The 7,561-nt window shown below is 41.1% G+C and overlaps 1 long non-coding RNA gene across 1 annotated transcript; it reads left to right on the top strand.

The window, feature by feature from the left end:
- Nucleotides 1-974: 974 nt before the first annotated feature.
- On the top strand, nucleotides 975-3,638 carry LOC116359621 (uncharacterized). Its single transcript, XR_004206722.1, has 3 exons — nucleotides 975-1,277; nucleotides 2,122-2,142; nucleotides 2,542-3,638. It is a non-coding gene; the product is annotated as an uncharacterized LOC116359621 (long non-coding RNA).
- The last annotated feature ends 3,923 nt before the right edge of the window (nucleotides 3,639-7,561 follow it).

Genomic DNA, 7,561 nt, shown 5'->3' on the forward strand with positions numbered 1-7,561 from the left:
AAATGTTGTGTCTGTTTTATATCCTGACTCCAGGAACTTCTGTATGTCCTCATGTGCAGAGTTGTCTTTCATCTCAGTCAAGCAGAGGAGGAGATGGATGTACCTATCAGGTGAGACATTCCTTATGGAAGGCTCCCTGAGGTATTCCTTAGTTTCCTCAAAAGGATCTGAGCAGTTCAGTGTCTGTGGAAGTAGACCTTTAAGAAGACTCTGATTGGATCCCAGTGAGATGCCAAGAATGAAGCGGATGAACAGGTCCAGGTGTCCATTATCAATCTCAAGGCTTTATCCACAATCATCTTTAGCAACTCATTCAAGGGAAGTTCTGTAGACACATTCTTCATAAAAGACTCCAGGCTCTTGATGTTCTTGGTGTCATGACTGGCCTGTTTGGGTCAGGTTATCTTTCACACCCATCAGTGGGGAAGAGATCGAGAGGTATGGAGATGTTTTTTTTTATGACACCTCACGGCCATTATAAATCATAAGGCAGCAGACAAAATCCCCCTTTCTTCTCAGTATGGAGGAATGGAATGTATGATGGGCCTATGGAGAACCTACTCCAGAACAGTAACATGCAATAAATGGACTTTGTGACAATATGTTTTGTCAGCCAATATGGTAGCAATGATGATAGATGGAATATGAAAATGAATGTCGTTTTTGTTATGTTATTAAAAGTTAAATGACGATGCTATTTTACAAAAACAACATTCTAGCTTGAAGATTTTTTACCATGTGTACCTGACGTTTGCATAATGTACGTTGTGTGGAAAATGTCCAGATCAAAGAGAATGTTTTTGTAAAGATGAAATGTGAAGTTACTGGTCTAAATTGGATTTGAGTAAAATCCAGACCTTGCCTCGTAACTAGTTAAGCCCAGAGAACTTGCCCTAAAGACAGAAACGCCCATTTCTGACCCGAGGGTATAAAACATGTGAGTTAAGAATTAACATTATGACTAGGGACCACGAGCTGCAGCCAAGGTCCAATTAGTTGGACCTTGTAACCCCAAAACGCAACACAGGGCTAACGAAGACAAAGGAACCTTTTTGTGTCTAAGAGGGTGAATTCAAGCAGGACACTGCTTTCATTCCCACACTGGAACCACCTATATGGCAGATTAGACGTCCTCAGAAGACCCCTCTTTCAGAACAGGGCGAGGAAACAGACCACTAAGAGAAAGGACACTGGCATTGTGGGGACAATCAGACAGTTACACCTCCGTAACCGAAGAAGTGCCGTCATCAGAGAAGAAGGCGAAACAAGTCCATGAGGTGATACCCCATCAGAGGGCGACCTTTGACACGTAATTACATTGTTATAGTCTAACCTATAAGCAGTTCTGGGCAAGGTTAGGGTTAAACTAAGCGTAGTTTACAAATGTACCCAAGTGTGCTTTTCTCTCATGCACTATATCTCTTTCTCTCTCTTTTGAAATCCCCATTTTGTGTAACACGCATCATATTGTGTTGGCCCGCTAGGGATGTGTTTCAGTGTACTAAGTTCTAATCAATAGCTCAGACTGTGTGTATGTGTATCTTATATTATCATTTTAGCTTGTTAGTAAATAAATAATCAACTCAATTGGTGTGGACTTATTTAGTGAGACTCGGGTTTGTGCAGATTCCCGGATTATGCGACGTTCAGAATGAGACTGTAGAGGAAATACATTTGGGAAATAGAAACTCTCCCATGGTGCCCCAGGTTACTGACTTAATAATGACCTGATTAATTTAATCACATTTATTTAAACAGTTAATCATTTGATGAACAGCTGTCGTCACATTAATCAATCCAACGTCATGACATTGGTCACACAGCAGTATAACACATAAAGAGCAACAAGAACCCCCTGAAAGCTCAGGTGAACAAAGCAGTACACCTTCATCTGATAACACAAAGACACCCTTTTAATAATTTATATGCAAAACCCAGAGTACACAGATGCTTCACTGGCATCAATTCCACACTGTCTCAGGTCATCCTCACATAATATGATATTCCTTTTACCAGCTCATCAAATGCCAGCTGCTCCAGTTTGAGAATGATTCCTTTGTTTGTTTCCATGATTCTTTGAGGATCATGCTCATTTTGCCCATCATACTTCTTATTCTTTAGGTCTGTCTGAATAAACACAAGGTGAGTGTACATCTCAGTCAGAGTTGTGATCTCACAGGGTATGAGATTGGCCTCTGCTGGTCTGGATGTTATCCAGAGGAGAGGTTTGGGAAGCAGATTTCCTTTGATAAGGTTTGTCAGCAACACATCCACTGATGACATCTCTGTTAGATCACTCAACTTCTTGTTCTGCCAAAAATCTAATGGAAGTTTGCTTTCATCCAGACCATCAAAGATGAACATTACTTTACGGCCAAGATATGTATTTGTGTTGGTTAAGTTCAGGATGGCAGTAATGTATAAGTTCTTGAAGACTGTACTGGTCATTTTTTTAAATCAAATTAATCTCTCATAATGGGAGCACAAAGATCAACATCCTTTCTCTTTAACTCGCTGTATAATGTCACCCACTTTCTGCAGTGCTCCTAGTCTGTTGATCATGGTCCATGGCTGGCGACGTAGCTCCACCCAGCCCCTGGACCAAGACAGGTTCTGTCTTCAGTAGGATCCTGTGGAAGGCTGATTTGACTTTTTTCCCCCCTGAATTTAAGGCCTTGAACAGCTCCCTCACTCGTTCCTCTCTGGTCCGGGCAGTGTGAAAGTTTGAATACACCTCTTCATGGATCATACACTTCTGGAGCAGGTGATCTACTATGGGCATCACCGTGGAAACCCTCTGAATGAGATCTGTGCCTGTCCACAAACTGAGAATCTTCATTTTCCTTTTCATTCAGTCTCTCTAGAGAGTGTTGCTCCATTGTTGAGATAGCCAGCGTTCGTCTCTTCTCTCTTCTGTCTCCCCATCTTCTCTCTCCTTTTCTGACTCTTCTTCTTTCTCATTCTCCTCTGTTCTTAAGTAATAGCCTCCATATCTCTGTATACCCAATATCAATACGAAACCTTTCTTGTCACAGTAATGTAACACTTTTCACAGTGTGGTGTTGTGGTGCTCAACTTTGACTCTCTGCCTTACATTTAGCCTCTCTAGAGAATTGTTGCTCCATTATTGGGACAGCCAGGGTTCCTCTCTTCTCTCTCCTTTTCGGACTCCTCTTTTCTCTTCTTTCTCATTCCACTCCTTAATTTTTAAGGTTGTGCCCTCCAAATCTCTGTATCCCCAGTCTCAATACAAAACATTTCTTGTAACATGAATGCACTTTTCACAGTGTGGTGTTGTGGCGCTCAACTTTGACTCTCTACCTTACTGTCACTAAGAGCGGGGAGTGTGTGGGAAACCCATTTGAGCAAACAGGAAACCAGCTATGCTGGTTGGGTGAGAGAGAGAGGGGGGGGGGGGGGTTGAGAAAGAGTGAGAGACTCCTTCCAATTTTGTCAAATGTGTTTATGTCTATATATGGGTTGCAGCCGATACCAGGGTTTTTTATTGGCCCTCCAATGCGTTGCATAGCACCACCCCATTTGATGCACACACACTCACACAACCATTCACATTCCTTCACACTCTTCACACACACTGCTGCTACTCTGTTTATTATCTCTGCATAGTCATTTTTCACCTACATGTACATATTATCTCAAGTACCTCGACTACCCCGTACCCTTGCACATTGACTAGGTACCGGCAATTTTTTTAATTTTTTTTGTGTTACGATTTTACCTTCAGTTTATTAAGCAATTTTGTCTTACTTAATTTAAGTAAGTAAGAATTTCACAGGAAGATCTACACCTGTTGTATTCGGCCTGTGACAAATAACATTTGATTTCATTTCAATTTGATAGTCTAGGAAAGCAACATGGTTCTGCAATATGTTGTTCATAGAAATTACAGTGAAACTACGAGACACAATTCAGAAGCCAAATAGGGAAAATGTAAAATAGTCCAGATATCATGGCACGGTCATAACATCCATGGAATAAAGGTAAATATAAGTGACTGCATGACATTAGTCTGTAATAGCATGTTTTCTCCCTCCATCTCAGAGCTTAAAGGGATACTTTGGGATTTTGGCAATGAGGCCCTTTAGCATTTGGTGACAGTGCCAGGGATGACAAACTGAGAAATATTTTGACAGACAAGTTTATAGAGATTGTTTCCCTTCCATGTTCTGCAAATATGGACAACCAAATACTTCAAGAGGAACTTAATGTTCCCTCAACACATCAAAAGAAAGAAATGAATAAATACAACAACAAAAAATAATTGTGGTTTATGAGGTCAGCATACGGCCATGACTCGATTCATTTCATAGTAAAGAAGTAAGGTAGGAGAGTGTGAATAATGCCGCCGGAGAGGATGGCTGCCGTTTAACGGGCTCCTCACCAACTGTGCTATTTTGTTAGTTATTTTGTATTGTTTAACTTATTTTGTACACAACGTTGTTGCTACTGTCTCTTATGACTGAAAAGAGCTTCTGGACATCAGAACAGCGATTACTCACCTCGAACTGGACAAAGATTTTTTTCTTTAATGAGTAAGACACAAAGGATATACTGATTTCCAGAGATCAGCCCCAAATCCACGTCATTCACGTGAAGAAAAAGGCAGAGATACAGAGGGAGAAGGTCGGGGTGCCTTGTGAGAATTCGGGGGCAAGTGAGTAAATCATCACTACCGTTGGTTCTATTGACCAACGTATAATCACTGGAAAACAAACTCGATGATCTACGGTCAAGACTATCCTACCAACAGGACATAAACCTCTCTGGGATATTTGGGACAGTAGCGTCCCACCTCAACAACAGCCTGTGAAGGTGCAGCCAGTGAAATTCCTCAAACGTACAAGTATTTCACACCATTTTAAAGATAAACTTGTTGTAAATCCAGCCACAGTGTCCAAAAGCACACCAAACGATTATGTTAGGTCAGTACCTAGTCACAGAAAAACACAGCCATTTTTCCAGTCAAAGAGAGGAGTCACAAAAAGTAGAAATAGAGATAAAATTAATCACTAACCTTTGATGATCTTCATCAGATGACACTCATAGGACATAATGTTACACAATACATGTATATTTTGTTTGATAAAGTTCATATTTATATCCAAAAATCTGAGTTTGCATTGACGCGTTACGTTCAGTACTCCCAAGTTGAGACTACTGAACAATGACTCAAATGGCCACCCAGACTAGTCACTTTACCCCTAACTACATGTACAAATTACCCCGACTAACCTGTACCACCGCACATTGACTCGGTACAGGTACCCTGTATATAGCCTCTTTGTTGTTATGTCATTTTATTGTGTAACCTTCAGTTAGATTCTTTACAACAGTAAATATTTTCTTAACTCTATTTCTTAAACTGCATTGTTGGTTAAGGGCTTGTAGATTAAGCATTTCATGTTGTATTCAGGGCATGTGACAAAACATTTGATTTGATTTGGAATGTTACTCAAAGTACTGTATGTTCGATGTTATACAGTGCCTTGCAAAAATATTCATCCCCCTTGGCATTTTTTGTGTTTTATTGCATTACAACCTGTTATTAAAATATATTTTTATTTGGATTTCATGTATGGACATAGACAAAATAGTTCAAATTGGTAAAGTGAAATTTAAAAAATTACTTTAAAAAAAAAAAGAAAGAAAAGTGGTGTGTGCATATGTATTCACCCCTTTTGCTATGAAACCCCAAAATAAGATCTGGTGCAACCAATTACCTTCAGAAGTCACATAATTAGTTAAATAAATTCCACCTGCGTGCAGTCTAAGTGTCACATGATCTGCCACATGATCTCAGTATATATACACCTGTTCTGAAAGGCCCCAGAGTCTGCAACACCACTAAGCAAAGGGCACCACCAATCAAGTGGTATCGTGAAGACCAATGAGCTCTCCAAACAGATCAGGGACAAAGTTGTGGAGAAGTACAGATCAGGGTTGGGTTATAAAAAATATCAGAGACTTTGAACATCCCACAGAGCACCATTAAATCAATTATTGAAATATTGAAAGAATATGGCACCACGACAAACCTGCCAAGAGAGGGTCGCCCACCAAAACTCACGGACCAGGCAAGGAGGGCAACAAAGAGACCAAAGATAACCCTGAAGGAGCTGCAAAGCTCCACAGCGGAGATTGGAGTAGCTGTCCAAATCAAATCAAATGTTATTTGTCACATACACATGGTTAGCAGATGTTAATCCGAGTGTAGCGAAATGCTTGTGCTTCTAGTTCCGACCATGCAGTAATATCTAACCTAACAATTTCACAACAACTACCTTATACACACAAGTGTAAAGGAATGAATAAGAATATGTACATAAAAATATATGAATGAGCGATGACCGAACAGCATAGGGAAGATGCAGTAGATGCTATAGAGTACAGTACTGTATATACATATGAGATGAGTAATGTAGGATATGTAAACATGATATAAAGTGGCATTGTATAAAGAGGCTAGGGATACATTTATTACATACATTTTTCCATTATTAAAGTGGCTGGAGTTGAGTCAGTATGTTGCCAGCAGCCACTCAATGTTAGTGATGGCTGTTTAACAGTCTTATGGCCTTGAGATAGAAGCTGTTTTTCAGTCTCTTGGTCCCTGCTTTGATGCACCTGTACTGACCTCGCCTTCTGGATGATACCGGGGTGAACAGGCAGTGGCTCGGGTGGTTGTTGTCCTTGATTATCTTTTTGGCCTTCCTGTGACATTGGGTGCTGAAGGAGTCCTGGAGGGCAGGTAGTTTGTCCCCGGTGATGCGTTGTGCAGACCTCACTACCCTCTGGAGAGCCTTATGGTTTTGGGCGGAGCAGTTTCCGTACCAGGCGGTGATACAGCCCGACAGGATGCTCTCGATTGTGCATCTGTAAAAGTTTGTGAGTGTTTTTGGTGACAAGCCAAATTTCTTCAGCCTCCTGAGGTTGAAGAGGCGCTGCTGCACCTTCTTCACCACGCTGTCTGTGTGGGTGGACCAATTTAGTTTGTCCGTAATGTGTATGCCGAGGAACTTAAAACTTTCCACCCTCTCAACTACTGTCCCGTCGATGCGGATAGGGGGCTGCTCCCTCTGCTGTTTCCTGAAGTCCACGATCATCTCCTTTGTTTTGTTGACATTGAGCGTGAGGTTATTTTCCTGATACCACACCCCGAGGGCCCTCACCTCCTCCCTGTAGGCAGTCTCATCGTTGTTGGTAATCAAGCCTATCACTGTAGTGTAGTCTGCAGTACTACTCAGAGGTCAGTGTCACATTGGTACAGAAGGAAACACCAGCACGTTCACCTTTATAGAGCTACCTACTAAAACTTTATTGCAGGGAACAGTTCCCTTGCAATAACTACTTTTCAACTACTGAGAGAGCTGGACATGGGTATCCCTGTGCTATTTCCAATGAGACAGTCAAAGCTAAAAGTCCTAGAATTCATACAATCAGAGTGGCAACACTTAAAGGTGCACTGTACTATATCATAGAAATACCCTCCACCTTTAAGTAAGGTTGAACCCAGTGACTATATGCAAGTGTGCATTCTTAA

Source organism: Oncorhynchus kisutch, linkage group LG3, assembly GCF_002021735.2.
Source record: "Oncorhynchus kisutch isolate 150728-3 linkage group LG3, Okis_V2, whole genome shotgun sequence".
Lineage (NCBI taxonomy): Eukaryota > Metazoa > Chordata > Actinopteri > Salmoniformes > Salmonidae > Oncorhynchus > Oncorhynchus kisutch.